We start from the raw sequence: 16,531 nt of genomic DNA, 5'->3' as shown, positions 1-16,531 counted from the left end.
TGGTAGTATTTTATTGAGGATTTTTGCATCTATGCTCACTTGGGAGATTGGCCTGTAGTTCTCTTTTTTGGTTGAGTCTTTCTCTGGTTTTGGTATCAGGGTAATACTTCCCTCCAGGAATATGTTAGGAAGAATTGCTTTGCTTTCAATTTCATTATAGAGTTTGAGGGTTATTGGCATTAAATCTTTAAATTTCTTACAGAACTCAGCTGTGAATTCAACAGAACCTGGGGTTTTGTTTGTTGATAAGTTTTTTTAATATTTTCAATTTTATTCATTGATAGTGAGTTATTTAGAATTTTCATATCTTCTTTATTCAGCTTTTGTAATTCATATGTATCTAGGAATCTGTCCATTTCTTCTGTGTTTTTCATTCTATAAGAGTAAAGTTTTTCAAAGTGGGCATTGATAGTCTTCTGAATTTTCATAGGATCTATAGTGATTTCACCATTTGTATTCCTTATTACATGAATTTGAGTTTTTTCTTTCCTTTTTTTTTTTGATAAGGTTGGCTAGTGGTTTATCAATTTTATTTGTTCTTTCTAGGAACCAGTTCTTCAATTCATTAATTTGCTGTAATGTTTTCTTTGTCTCAATCATGTTAATTTCTGCTCTCATCTTTATAATTTCCTCCCTTCTTTGTGCTTTGAGCTTGTCTGCCCCTTTTTTTTCTAGAAGCTTGAGGTGCAGTATTAGGTTGTCTATTTGTGCTCATTCTGTTTTACTGATGTGAGAATTCACTGCTATAAATTTTCCTCTGAAGAGTGCTTTTATTCTGTCCCACAGGATCCAGTAAGTTGTATTTGCATTTTTGTTTGATTGTAGATATTTAATTTCTTCTTTAATTTCATCTGTGAACCATTGGTTGTTCAGGAGGCTGTTACTTAATTTCCCAGTCTTATATAGGTTTTGAGGTTTCTGTTGTGCATAATTTCAAATTTTGTTGCATTATCATCAGATAATATGCATGAGATAATTTCAGTTCCTTTGCATTTACTTAAGCATGTTCTGTCAGGTGGTATATGGTCTATTTTAGAGAATGTCCCATGTGCAGCTGAGAAGAATGTATATTCTGATGTTGTTGGGTGGAGCACTCTGTTAAGGTCTACTAAATCCATTTGTGCACATGTTTACTTCAGTTCTGTTATTTCTTTGTTGATTTTGTATCTAGTTGATCTATCTCTTTGTGACTTGGGTGTTAAGGTTCCTCGTTACCATTGTGTTATTGCTTATTTCATTTTTCATGTCTATTAGTATTTGTCTTATACAATTGGGTGATCCTGAGTTTGGTGCATATATTTTTATGATTGTTAAATCTTCCTTTTGATGTTTTCCCCTAACAAGTTTGTAGTGACGTTCTTTATCTCTTTTGATCATTTTTGGTTTGAAGTTCACATTATCTGAAAGAGAATAGCTACCTCAGGTTTTTTCTGGGTTTCTGTCATGTGGAGTATTGTTTTCTATCCTTTGACTTTCGGTCTATGAATTTTCTTTTGAGTTAAATGTGTTCCTTGTGTACAGCATATTGTTGGATTTTGTTTCTTGATCTACTCTGCCAGTTCATTTCTTTTGATTGGTGAGTTGCAGTCATTTACATTAATGGTTATAACTGATATGTATTGGCTTGTCTTTGTCATATTATATTCCTGCTATTGATTCCCTGTTTTTCCCCTCTGTTTAATTCCTTGCCCTGTTTGGTGATTTCTTTCTGTTGTTGTGCTTGTGATTGAGGTCATTTTTATGTCATTTTAGAATATCTTTCAGTATTTTTTGTAGAGTTGGTTTGGTGGTCATTGTTTTGTTTAGTTGTTTTTTGCCATGGAAGTATCTTATTCCTCCATTAATTTGAAAGTAAATTTGCAGGGTGCATAAACCTTGATTGGAAGTTGTTTTTTGCAGGAGTTGAAATACTTCACTCCAAGCTTTCCTTGGCTTGATGGTTTGTGTTGAGAGGTTGGCCATTATTCTCATGGGCTTTGCTTTGTAATTGATTTGTTTCTTTTCTGTAACAACTTGTAATATATTGTTCTTGTTCTGACTTTCTGGGATCTTGATTATTATGTCTTGGTGTAGATTTATTTTGGTTATGAACAATTGGAGTTTGATATTCCTTACTTGACTGTATGTCAGATTCTTATCCCATGCTTGGGAAATTTTCTGCTATTACTTCTGCTCTGTGATGAAGCCCATGCATGTCATCTGTGCGTGGCTTTCCTTTGTAGCTCAGGTAGTGTTCTGCTATTACTTCTGAAAATAGTCTTTGTATGTTATTTTTGTTGACTCCTGCTTTTTTTTTGTTTATAACTATCAGTCTTGTATTGTTTTTCTTTGCATCATTGTGCAGCTGTTGACTTGTTATTTCCTGGTTCCTTGTTATTTTTAAGAGATCTTTTTCTGTGATTTCTAGCTCTAATGCTGTCTCAAAGTCTATCTTGAGTTTTGTTCAAGTCTTTTTGCTAGCCTTCAATGGGATTTTTAATTTCCTGGATATTTCTTGGAAACTGTTTCATGCATTCTAATTTGTCCATTCAAGGTTCATTCAAGGTTTCCATCATTTTCCTATGCTCTGTTCTTTTCTATGTCTTATTTAGATATGATGAACAATTCTTTGATTATGGTGATCATTTCTTTTTTTACCTCAGAGATTATTTCTGATCTTATTTCCTCTATGGCCTCCTGTGGTTGTTTCTTTACTTCAGTTGCTATCATTTCAGAAATTCCAGGTGTGTGACTTTGAATTTCTTCTATGTAGATGTCTTCTGGACTTGTTGTGGGTGGGCTAGAGGTCTGAGATTGCATTTTCCTTCTTCGTCTTGACATTTTCTATTTCAAAAAAAAGTTTTTATTTTGTTTTCTGTGATGATCCTTGTGAGTTTTTGGTAGTAGGTAGCTATATCACTAGTATCAAGGCATCTCTATGAAAAGTGTGTTCTTTAGGGATATCTTTTGTGTGTAGGAGATTCTTGATTTATGTCTGTCTCAAGATCCTACCTTACCAATTAGTTGAGTGTGGGATGTTGGTTTCTATTTCGCTTGGTCCCCAGTCTTTTGATGTAGAGGTATGGTGATGTTATTACCCCAGAGCTTCCCAGTATTGTTACAGAAGGGAGAGCAACTGATTACAACAGATATGCCATTATAGCTACAGTAGTACAATTAGTAATAATGATAGCATCAAGTACAATTTAGAAATTGACAACCTGTGGTAACTATTGATTTTGTACTTTATAAGAGTAAAGTCTATAGTTATATAACAGAACCACTTGTAAATTAGGACTTTGTATGCAGAGTATTTCACCTTGCTAGAGTAGATTTACCCTGGGTTTCCTCTGACAAGCTCGTTACCATGTCCTGGGTGCTTGCCACACTGGTTGCCTGTCCTCTGGTGTAGGGGGATGATTCCTCCAGAACCAGGTTCCTGTTGTGGGGGAGAGGTGATGGGTGGGGTATCTCCCCTCCTGCATGGCTCATGGCTCACTGAGGCTCCCTTGATGGCAGATGTGTGATGGGTGGAGTCTGTCCCTTCCCTGTGTGGCTCACAGAGGCTCCTTTGATCTATTTTCTTTTAATTTTGAGACAGAATATCCCTAAGTTGCCCAGACTCTCCTTGAACTTATGATCCTTATACCTTCACCTGCCAAGTAACTGAATTATAAGCATAAGCCACCATACCCAGCTAAAATAATTTTCAAGTGACACAGATGAGTATAATAAGGAACTCAGTGCTGTTGATTTCCTCCATTTTAAAATGCTATATTATTACTTGAGCTTCCCTGAGTTGCAGGTTTGTTACTGGTAAGTGGAAAATGCTGTGTCTCTGTCTTCCATTTGTTGTGTTAAAGAATGGTGGATATTATCTGGAAAAACTATTCCTAATCTCAGACAGGAGATAGAAATATCTGTTGAATATTCTTATTGGTAATATTACTCACCTTTACTTTCTTTTGAACAATACAAAAGCATATAATGTTAAAACTTAAAATTTAGAAAAGGAAAAGGAAGTGCTGTGGTTGAATTTAAATCAAAGCAATTATGTCAGGTAATGGAATCCTTTTACTACTCATTGCACTTGTTTAGTATGTTTTTGGTGAGATGGAATGTGGAATGGTAACACTTACTAAGTAGCTTTGGGATATTGTGTAGAACCCATTTGAATTCTAGGTATCCTTGTTAGGAGACATGAAGCAAATTAACCTTAATTCTCTAACTGGGAATAAATGTCTATCACAGGGTTAATATTAATTTAATCTATAAAAATTTCTGTCCATGTAGTAGATACTCAATAAATGTTAGTACCTGTTTGCTTTTAATTGTTGAAATAACCAAATTATTTTAGCCTTAGTAGGATAACTTTCCTCACAAAATAGGAGAGACATTATTTGTTCTTCAACTCTGATAAGTTGTTCCTGCATAATATTTTCTTATATGATTAGAAAATGTTATCACCTATGCTTATATAATATTCTGGGTTTTAGCAGCTTAAAGATAAGGATGCAATTGATCCCAGCCTAAATAGAGTATTAGGGGTTTGTCAGTGGAAATTTACTGGCAGGGGTAAAAAAAGAGCCAGGACTAAGAAATTCATTCTGGAGTTTTGCTTGGTGAAGAAACCAGCAGATGGCTTTTCTAGGTGTTCAGGTGAGAATTTGAGGGGCAATGATGTAGCTAACAGTAAAGCAGAAGAAAAGGCACATCTGATGAGTAGGCTAGCTTTACTGACTGCTTAGGTGATTGGTGGGAGGTGATGAAGAAAAGATAGGACTCTTACGTTCATAAGTCCCATGACTGCTGTGACTGTGGTGCCACAGTCCAGAGGAGCAAACTAGGACACACAAGAGGGAACAAGATTTATGGGAAAGATAAGTTTGGTTTTGGACATGCTGAGTTTAAGGCACTGGGACATGAGGACCAGGGTGTAGAGAGAGAGAGAATGAAAGATAAAGAGTAGAGTCTCAGGATTAGAGGGGGAGGTTTGATGCCCATCCGTGCTATGTAGTTAGGGTTCGGGGGTTAGGACTGGGCTCTGGGATGGGAGAGCTCCATGGTGGACTTAGCTGGCTCAGGGAGACACTGAGCTTGATGCCCTTTTGGTGACTCCTTTCTAAAGGCAAGACAGGGAATCAGTTGTAGAGGGAAGACACTCAGACTCAAGGCGTGAGTTTAGAATTTTTTATTAATTTATACATGATCATAGATTTCTTTTTAATTTATATGATTTTAAAATTTATGCATGATTATAGATTTCTTTTTAATAATCTATACATAATGGGTTTCCACACTGAAATAGATATAATGGGAACAGAGATGCCATCTCTGGAGAGAACCACCATCCCTTATCTCGGTTCTTCGGCATTTGATTGGTAGATGGATGGGACTCCGAGTCCCCCAAGCACTTTTCACTTGCTCACACTTGCCTTCCAGGAGTGCTGCTCCACAAGCTGACCCCATAGCATGGGGTGCTTCCACCAAGCCACACTTGCTTCCACACCATTCACTACACTGAAATATACAGACAGCTGGAGGAGGTGAAAGACGACAGAACACTCCAAAGAACACTGAAATGAAAAGTAACTTGTACTTCAGCTTGAGTGTTAAAAGTGTTTATAATCAGAAGAAATGACCTAGGGCATGTAGAAATTGTGACTTAGTCTTCTAACTACTTCTAAGATCTATCAATATAAGCAGATTATTTTTCCTTAGTCAATTTCTTTTTTCCTTGATATGTCTTTGTTATATAACAATTACAATCACATGTCATTAAAACTATTCTTTAACTGTGACTTGGACTCTCCTAGATTTCATCCCTAATATAAATATGATAGTATCTATTTCACGAGGTTCTTGTAGGAAACAAATGATATGGTATGTGTAAAACAGACAAAGCATGGTTTACAGCCACACGCAATAAAGGACAGTAATTGTTATTAATAAGAGGAAGGAAAGGAGAAGTGCACCAAAAGTCTATGTAGGCATCAGAAGTGAAAGTGGTTAAAGATGGTGAGAGAGGAGAATGATGATGACATTATTATCAGAATGTATTTGGTGTCCTTAAGGATAAAGGAAGGAGGGGTGAAGAGACATTGGAACATGCACTGGCCATGTGAAAGTGGTGCCTACATGTGACAGTCAGTTGTGTGGGAGTGAAGATATACTTAACTTAGGTAACCTGCTCATTGCTTCATGCTCCAGCTGCTTTGTGTTGGTGCAGTTTTCTGAAATCAGAAAGAATTGGGATTGTGGATTGTGTGAAGATGGTGATACTAAGGAAGAAAGTAGTTAGAACCCCAAGTTGGATTTTAAAAGATGATCTGTTTTGGATTATGAAGAATATATCTCTAAAAAAAGTATGCAGATGTTAAAACTTAAGCCAGTGGCACAACAGTTCAGAATTTGGAAAATGAATTATGAAAGTCCACTTTTTTAAAAGTAGGAGAAGAAAAGGAAGGATATAAAGCATAAGAAAGAATAATGATCTAGTTAAAAAATAAATTGGTACGTGCTTTTAAGTTGTGTTTTTGTTGTTGTTGTTGTTGTTTTTTGTTTTTTTGCCTGTACTGGGAATCAAACTCATGACCTCAGGCTTGCCAGACAGGCGCTGTGCCACTGAACTAAATCCCCGGCCCCGGTATGTGCTTTTAAAAAGTTGAAAATTGATGCAAGTTAAAAAGTAAATGTTAATGTTTTTTATTAATCAAAAAAGATACCCAACTTGGTAACATTTTGCCTTTAGAGTTCTGAATATCACAAATGAGGTGGGGGGAGTAGGGTTTCAGGATGTCCTTTGAGAATATAAAGACCTGTGCCCTCCTACCTTTCTGAAGTCTGATCCAGTTGTGCTCAGATTTTTGGGCTGTCACATATCAAGGATATTTCAGTAATCTTTGTGTAACAATGCAGGATTATAATTTACAGTTCTGGCAATAAGTCCTTAAGTAAAACTCACCATCTACTATCATCACTGCAATATTAAAAGAGAGAACACTTAACACAAACACACATTCTCACACACAAAAAGCATAATAAAGGATAATTTTCATTCTAGGAAAGTTATCTTTATGAAAATTATTTTTGTTGTCCTCATTTTTCCTTTTTTTCCATGTGGACTGCTGAAATAATTGTTCACATAAGCACAAATCTGCCCACCAGAGTTTGAAAAAGTCCTGGTCCAGCTCTCAGATGACCAGCCCAGGACAGCTCAGGAGACAGAAATCCTGCCACCTCTGTTGCTACAAATCCAGTGCTGAAAAGACCAATCCTTTCTCTGGACCACTGTGTGGACCCAAGTCAGTTTATCTAAAGGATCTTTGTTGCTAATGGATTTTTTTCCCCTTCTTTTTAGAGTATGTTGGGTTGTCAAAGGGGTATGAGTAAAAAGGATAAAAGGTAAATAGTATAAAACAAGAAGGTGATATTTTAAATACAGTAATTAAGTGCATATGACTTTAAGCTATATAGACAAGGATATTTTATATTCTAGCATAAAATAATAGGACATAGTATCACAAGGGGAATGTTGTCTTTCTTCATCAGCTGTTTGTTCTTAAAACAAGCCTTTTATGAGATGTGGAATTTAAAAGATGCCAGTTCTGCTATTCCTGTGAGAACTGACTACATTATTACAAAATATGAATGTAGTAGACATGCTGAGTTTTGGAAAGGTAACAAAATTTACTAATCTGAATAGATCATTAAGAGTACAGTCTCCTTTATCAATGTATATGATACCTGAAAAGATGTTAAAAGTTGGTATGGCTGTGACTCAGCAACAAAAGATACAGAAAGGAAAATGCAGAAGAAAAGATACAGTATGATTCTTTTATTATAAAGGAGCTTACAGACTAAGCTAATTTATAAATTTGAAATTCTGTTAACATAATATTCAGAAACATTTACTTTGAAATTTAGTTTGCTTTGTACTTACTCCTAATATATTAATGCTAGACTTTTAATTTACAAGGTTTGCAGCTGTTAGGTGTTAAATTTTTGTGTCTGGTATTGGGGGAATTGTGGATCTAGGACCACAGTTCCAATCAAACCATTGTAAAAAGGAGCTGATTGATGACCCATTCACCTGTCCATATAGGCTGTACCCCACTCACTTACCTTAGCCCAGAGAGAAGAAAATGTTTTATTTTGTTAGCTTCTACCCACTTTATATTTTCTCATGATCTCAGTAAACAGTGGCAAGTGTGGCATTTCAGACATCCACAGTAGCCTTTGACCTCTGCGTACCCACCAGAGATGTGCACACTGACGAGGCAGTGTAGGTGATGGACTCAGCCACGCAGGACACACAGCAAGTAATGTTTTCTTGTTTTGGTGGGTGGCTCCTACTGGGCAGCCCAAGCACAGTTTGTCCCTCTTGAGAAGAAGATGCTGGCCACCCCCTTCTCTCATCCAGGCCACACCAATTGTCCATCACAAGGTTCTTGCTGAAATCTGTCCTTAAATGTCATGGAGAAATCACACAGAAGGAAAGGAAGTCACCATATTCAAAATGGAAAGTGGGTGACTCCAGGTAACAGCAGGAGCCATCTGCAGGAAGCAGCTTGAACAGAGTGGCCACATTCTCAGCCTTACTGTCCTCCACTGAACTGCTGCTGCCAGTTGCCAGAAATGAAAAGCCTCATTTGGTGTGAGGAGGAAAGTTTATTCATTATACATAAACTTTTGCTAGTAAATCCACTCATATATGACTTTCAGGTTTTACTCTCTAATAGAGTAGAATTACAGATATAGCCTTGCCTCTTCATCATGCTGTCTGCTAAAGATATCTGTTCCATGGGTGCTTTCAGTGCTGTTACGGATAAACTGCCCTAGCAGGTAGATATGAACATTGTCTTCATGGAGATCTTCAAGGCACCCTCTGGTCTTGTGCCCCAGTGAAAAGGCCATTAGACTTTTGAGGCTAAGTTACTTATGCCTGAGAGTGTGTAATTGTTGAGATGCAATGCTTTAGAGTTCCGGTTTTGGTGGAGTTTTTTTGAGTTGATAGAACATATAAGCTAGTCACGCTCATACATGGAACATATTTGAGTGATACACCTCTGGGACTCAAAAGTAGCAACAATTTGAAGGAAAAGTAGCAGGACTAAACGTTCTTGGAGAAAAATCCAGACTCTACTTGTTTCCTGTTTATCAGTTATGATGACCTCAACCAAGGCTAAGGAGGGAATCTCTGAAAGCACCTATCACTCCTCATAGTGTGGTATCCTTAAAAGAGAAAGGGTGAAAAAGGGAAGCAATAGATTCCATAATTATATTTGGCGCTAATGATCTGGTTTGTAAGTAGTGTGGGTGCCTTATTTCTCCTGGTCCATCGAATGTTGAAGACGACTCTCATTAGTGCTCGTACTAGAGCATGGGCTTGGGGAAAGGGAGATTGACACTCCTGTCAGTTAATTCAGTATCTTATTAGTACCTCTAAAGAGCATGCTGTGCCACGGAAGCCAGAATTACAGTAAAGGAGGTAAACTGTATACATATATCATCCTCACAAAGGTGGGCAAAGGGGGAATATCTGGTATGAGGAAAATGTGGGAAGTTGATGAACTCCATTTCAGTTCATCTTTTTGAGGTTGAAATGAAACTTTAAAAACCTCATCTCTATCAGTGCAAAACTAAAGTGTCTACAAAAGGGAAAAACAAAGACTGTAATGACCATATTTGCTTCTTTGATTAGCAGTGCTGTTTTAAACAATAAGAAGTAATTATGAATTCAGCTTTTTGCAAGATGCAACAAGCACATTCCACCCTGTCCCTCCCACTGTAAAACTGTACAGAATGCCCGCAGGACCTATCTCTATCTGAGGACTCTGAGAAATAAATGAGAGTGGGAAACACTGGGGAAGGAGATCAGAAGTTGAAGCACTCAAAATTACCATCAGTGTTTTGAGTGCCCTTTTTCCTAGCCAGAGTAAACGCAAAAAGCCCACAACCGCTTGGCACAATGGTGTGGACAGAAAGATCTTCAAGAGAAGCACTCACTTTCTAACCTGAGGAGCAGGTTCAGAGTGAGTGGAGAAAGTCACTGTTTTCTTACTTTGTTCTCCACTTCCCCAATCCCTAAGTTAGTTCTGCAGGGCACAGTAGCAGTAGGGGCTAGGCAGGTTCCTAAGACTGTGTGCTTTCTGATGAGAGCAGTTATGGTCCCAGGAGGCGAACTCACATTGCTTTTTCTCTCCCTGTCCTCCCACCACTTGGCATCAGACTGAGATGCAGTTGCTGGAAGTTCGTGGCTCAGTGAGGAAACTGAAGCCTCAGCCTTCTGGCAGAAGGACCATGAAAGAGGTCCCCTGGGAACTGGAAAGTGTTGAGGAGATCATAGAGAGGATCAAGAGTACTGTTGCATAAAATATTGTATGAACATCTGGGCTCTCTTCTGGGCTGTTCATGTTTGGATCTGACTTTAGCAGCATTTGAAGGACTTTGAGGGCTGGAGTGTGAGCTAAACCACCACACAGGTCCCAGACTGACCACTGAATGGTGTACATGAGGGATAGAGCCAAATAGCACTGTGAAGTCCTTGAGGGATAAATTGATAAATCATACCTAATGGAGGTGGCTTGAGAATTACAGCCAGAATTTAGAAGGCTTTTAAAAAAAAGCAGTTAATATTTTCTTTAGGATTTAAAGACTCGCAACATAATAATGAATCTTACTCAAAATCACCCCGAAGATGATGAATGAGGATAATCTCAGTTTTTAGGAGGAAGGATAATTAACAGTTGCAAATACTCAGGTGTCACAGATGCTGGAATTTTCAAAGATTTTAAATTAACTATTACAATCATGGTCCCATAAGTATAGAAATAGAGATATAATTCAGAACCAACTAGAGATTTTAGAACAGAAATATATACTAATAAAAGAAAAGTTTGTGAATGGCCTCTGTAACAAAGTGGAGATAACAGAACAGTGCATGGACTCGAGGATAGATCAATAGAAATTATCTAATAGCAATAACAGGAAGAGTCAAAAAGTAAGTAAACAGTACCTTGGGGATGTGTGGCACAGTAAAAAAATACAGAAGTTCAACCTTTGTATCATCAAAATTTCAGAGAGAATATGGTTTGAAGAAGTAATTGCCCCAAACTGAATTTGGTAAAAGACATAAACTTGCAGCTAGGTCTGGTGGTGCGTGCCTCTAATACTAACACTTTGAGAGGCCAAAGCAGGAGGTTCACAAGTTTGAGCATAGCCTGGGCAACTTAGCAACTTAGTAAGATCCTGTCTCAAAGTAAGAAAGAAGAGGAGAGAGGAGCTGGGAAGGAGAGGGAAAAGAAAGGAAAGGAAAGGGTTGTGGCTGTAATTCAGTGCAAAGGCCCTGAATTCTATCAACAGTACTGAAGGGAAAAAATGATATAAATTTTCATATTTAAGAAGCTGAAACAAATCTATACAAGATAAACTTAAGAAGTCCATACTTAGATATACCATGAACTGCTCAAAACAAAAGAGTGTGACTTCTAAGTAGATTGTGAAAAATAGTATATATATTGAAATGTGTACAGCAATAACTATAAATGCCATACAGAGAAATGCAGTAAAATTTAATAGAATAATAAAAATATTCAAACACTCCAAACAAGAGTAGGAAAGGGAAAAATAGAGGAACAAAATTAGGGAGGAAACATAAAATAAGAAATAAATGACCTAAATCAGAATGTGCAAATAATTATATTAGATATAAATGGTCTAAACATATCAATTATATAACATTATCAGAATGGATTTTTAAAAATGACTGAATAGTATGCTATTTACAAATAATACATTTAAAATATATTAATAGGTTAAAATATTAATAGGTTAAAAGCAAAATTTAAAAATACCATGTAGACACTAACCAAACTAAACCTTGTGTGACCATGAAAAGGAACATCACTTAAAGAAAAAGGGGTGCACTCACCAATATAACATAACATTTTTTTAAAAAAGCATATGTACCTAACAACAGAATTTCAGAGTACATACTGGAAAAAAAACAAAAGGAAAAATGGACAGTTGTAGTTGGAAACTGAAATGTGGGTTCCTCAGTAATTGCAAGAACAAGTAGATAGAAAGCCACTTAAGGATATAGAAAAATTGAACAATACTGTCAAACAACTTGATCCATTTAACATTTCTAAAACTTTCCTCTCCCCAGGAGCAATATGAATTGTTTTCTTGGAGAAAAATTAGGAAGATAGATAATGGCTTTGAGAACTAAAATGAACCTAAGAAAAGTAAAAACAATTGAAATAATACATTTTAATTCCTTTAACATAATGGAATTTAACTAAAAATCAATAACAGAAAGACGACTGCTAAATGCCCTAGTAAATTAAACATTATACTTCTAAGTAGTTCATGAACCAGAGGAAATCTCAGAGAAAGTAGAAAATATTTTGAAGTGAAGAAAAATGAAGGTGCAGTATATCGTAATTCATATGAAATGGTTAAAGTAAGGCTGAAGGAAAAACATACAGGTTAAATGCTCATATTAGAAAAGAAGAAATGGTATATAATGAGCAATCTATGCTTTAACCCAAAGGAACTAAAAAACTAAAGCAAATTCATCACAGGCAAAAGGAAGGAAACAATAAAGACAATATATATCACAAATGTACTTGGAAACAAAAATAATGACAAAAACCAATGAAATCAAAAGCTTTTTTTAAAAGTATCAATAAAATTGATAAAACTTTAGACTTGTCAATAAGAAACACAAGTTACCAACGTAAGGAGTAAAAGAATGTTTAATGCAACAGTACTCAAAGACATTAAAAGTATAATAAACAAATACCTCAAAAATTCCATGTGCACAAATTCAGCAGTTTAGATGAAGTGGACCAAATCCTGGCCAGAACAAGCTACCAAAAGCTCACTCAAGAAGAAATGTGTTGTCTAAAATGCCCTATCTTCTCAATAAATTTAACATATAGTTAAAAATGTTCACAAAAATTCAAAACCAAAATATTCCCGGTCCTGACAAGTTCATTGGAGAATTCTAGAAGAAATAACAACCATTCTACATGATCTCTTTCAAAAGGTAGAAGAGGAGGCAGCATTTCCTAACGCTTTTATGAAGCCATCATTAACCTGATGCCCAAACCAGACAGAGATAGTAGTATAAAAGAAAATTGAAGACCAGTGTCCCACACAAACATAGATGTAAATAAAATCCTTTATAAAACATTAGTAAATTGAATCGAGCAAAACATAAAAAAAAAAAAACAGTAAGTCAGAACCCAGTGATTAAGCCTGAGGATTCTGGCTAATCATCATTTGGAAAGCAGTTAATACAATGTATCACATTAATGGACTAAAGAAGAAAATTCACATGATAATTGAGTCAAAAAAAAGCAATTGACAAAACATATATTTATGGTAAAAGTTCTTAACAATCTGTGAATAGAAGGTGACTTTGCAGGAAAGACTGAATAAAGATTGGAAAGAGGATGAAAATGTCTCCTTTAAGGATTCCTAGTTAATGTCATGTTAGAATTTTTGTGCATTACAGTAAGGCAAGAAAATGAAACAAAATGTTTGTAAGCTGTAACAGAACAGTCCCACTTTGCAAACAACTTGATCCATCATGTAGAAAATTTCAAAATATTTACCAAAAGAAAAGAAGAGCACCTAGAACTGCGTTGCTAGTTGGATTGTGCAATTCTGGTTTGAAATATAGGTTAGTAGTTTCTTATAAAGCTAAGTATATCCGTGCTATAAGGCTAAGTAATTGCACTCCCATTCCAGCATGCAGTAACATGGATTGATTTCTACATTATTCTCAGGGAAAGAAGCCAGTCTCAGAAGGTTGTGTGCTGCATGATTCTCTTACATAGTGCTCTAGAAAAGGCAAAATGATTGGGACAAAGAATGTATCAGTGGCTCCTAGGGATCCAGGAATGTATAAGGGCACAGTGTGAAGGAGGTTTTGGGGGATATGATGGAATTCTTGTATAGGTGATGTATCCTGATTGTGATGGTGATGAATTACTTATTTTGTATATTAATTTTAAAATTGTGTTTGCAAAAATTTAGCTTTTCAGTGTAAAAAGAATAGTACCTCATTTGCTTACAATCACTTATTGATTAGCCAGATCATTATTGACCAATAGAAGTTTCTAAGATGATGGAAATATTCTATATTGGCTTGGTCCAGTAAATATGAGCCCCATGTAGCTACTGAGCACTTTAATAGAGGAGCTGATATTTTAACTTTATTTAAGTTAAATTAACTTCTAATTACCATATGTAGCTAGTAGCTACTCTGTGAGATTGTGCAAATATAGATGATTATATATATATATATATATATATATTTGCATGCCACATTTTCTTTATGCATTCATTCATTGATGTACCTAGACTGATTCCATAAATTGGGGTACACAGTGCCATGATACATGTGGGTATGCAGGTATCTCTATAGTGCACTGACTTTGGTTTCTTCAGGTACATACTGAGGAGTGGTATAGCTGCTTCATATGGTAGTTCTATTTTTAGTTTTTTGAGGAACCTTCATAAAGGCCATATTAATTTGTATTCCCACCAACAGTGTATAAAGGTTTCTTTTTTCCACATTCTTGCCAGTGTTTATTATTTTTTAGTTTCTTGATGATAGCCATACTGACTGGAGTGAAGGGAATCTCCATGTACTTCTGATTTACATTTCCCTGATGGCTAAAAGTATGGAACACTTCTTTAATATAATTGTTGGCCATTTGTACTTCTGTTAAATATACCTGCCCATTTACTGATTGGATCTCTTGCTCTTTTGGTGTTAAATATTTTGAGTTCTTTACATATTTTGGTATTTATCCCCTATCAGAAGAATAGTTGGCAATGACTTTTACCCATTCTGTAGGCTGTTAACTCTGTTGTTTCCTTTGCTGTGCGAAATTTTAATTTGATGCAATCCTATGTGTGCTGTTATTTCTTGAGGTACATATTATTTTTAGTAAATTGTTGCCTATTACTCTATTTTGAAGAGCTTCCTCTATGTTTAAGAAAAGACTTTACAGCTTCTCTGTGGCATATCTGAATTGCCAGTATCACTACTCTTGTTTTGGGGCTCATTGTTAAGTGAAATAAAGGTTACTTGGACACAAGACTGCCATAGCAGAACACTCAATCTGATAACAGAGACTGCCACTAAGTGATTAATGCGCAGGCAGTGTATACAGAGAGGGTACACTGAACAAAGAGCTGACACACATCCTGAGCAGAATGGAGGGAGACAGCGTAAGCTAGCATCACATTACACATAGCAATGTGCAATGTAAAACTTATGAATTGTTTATTTCAGGAATTTTCCACTTAATATTTTCAGGTTGTGGTTGACCATGGATAACTGAAACTTAAAATGAAACCACAGGTAAGAGGAAATACTATTTCTGATTATTACTAGGTTTTTAAAAAGTTGCTGAAAATACAGTGTTGAACACAACAGCTAACCTGCCCTCATTCGGGATAGTAGGAAGAGAAACAGAGCAGACATTAGGTGTCAGTGCCAAGATCTGTTGAGATGCCTGGAGAGAAGCACACACTAGAGGCACCTTTAAGCCCACTGAGGTGTGTGCTGCATGGTAACTTTTTCTTCCTACTGGGGCTATAAGAAGTGCCAATTCAACCCAGGCAAGCCATGTTCACCTTTGTGATGGGAACGTTTGGCCAGTATTTCTTTATACCCTGTCTGGGCTTTGTTTGCTGTGGCTCCCCCACCCCCCCGCCATTCATAGTTTTGTGGGATTTTTAATAAGTATTGTGATACCTTCTTTTCATGTGTGTTGACTTTTCATTCCTCAGCTAATTGGAAGAAACTTGAGGTCTGAGTTTAGTTCTATAGCTATGCCTTCTGTTTAAAAAATGACAGGCTGTGCAGCCTTCATATTTTTCTGATTCCATCTTCCAGAGGAGGGATGCAGCTCACAGAGAAGATACTTGGCCATAGTTAAATAAGCCTGTGTTAAATTCTAGCAAAAAGACCTCTAGGACTCAATAATGGTATATTTTTAAAGCAACAGAAACACTGGTGACAGTTAAGAAAACTAATTAAGAAATACCATTTTCAGATGTAGTCATTGCTTTCCAAATCAGGGCCATCTTTGTCCCCAGAGATTGGGACCGTCCATTGACATGTTTACTATACAACCTCAAGGTAAAGATAGAAAATCTCTCTAAATTTTGATAAGTTCCCCTGTAAATTTTGAAAAATAATGTTGAATGGTGATTACCATAGACAAATTAGAAAGTTTTTTTTTTTCTATTCAGACAATCAGAGATTCATTAAAGAGAAGAATGCATGTCTTGCATGAATTTCAAGGAGACCCCAAAGCGGAATCTTACTTTCCCCCCTATATATTGCAGGCTTCTTTAGGCATACCGACTCTTTTCTCTGTGGTTAAAATCACTAGGCAGAAACACCTGAGGTATACTCAGATGTTCGGAAATGAATACTTTACAAGTCCAAAAGCTGTTGTAATAATGTGATATGAAGAAGGATGGTCTTTCACTTTTTATGCTTTCCTGTTGTTTTTTTTAC

At 36.3% G+C, this 16,531-nt stretch overlaps 1 protein-coding gene across 6 annotated transcripts in view; it reads left to right on the top strand.

Annotated features, from left to right (window-relative positions):
* The window catches only part of Stox2 (storkhead box 2), a 234,401-nt gene that overhangs the window by 180,008 nt on the left and 37,862 nt on the right, over positions 1 to 16,531 (top strand). The window contains exon 1 of one of the 6 annotated variants that reach the window (XM_013513106.1): positions 15,341 to 15,364. The exons of the other annotated variants lie outside the window; for them this stretch is intronic. The gene's annotated coding sequence lies outside the window, so the exon portion shown is untranslated. Of the gene's footprint in view, positions 1 to 15,340; positions 15,365 to 16,531 lie in introns of those variants that run through there. 6 annotated transcript variants of the gene reach the window in all.

This window comes from Chinchilla lanigera, unplaced genomic scaffold, assembly GCF_000276665.1.
Source record: "Chinchilla lanigera isolate Chin_1 unplaced genomic scaffold, ChiLan1.0 scaffold00002, whole genome shotgun sequence".
NCBI lineage: Eukaryota > Metazoa > Chordata > Mammalia > Rodentia > Chinchillidae > Chinchilla > Chinchilla lanigera.
The sequence above is the reverse complement of the archived record's forward strand: the minus strand, read 5'-3'. Positions and strand labels throughout refer to the sequence as shown.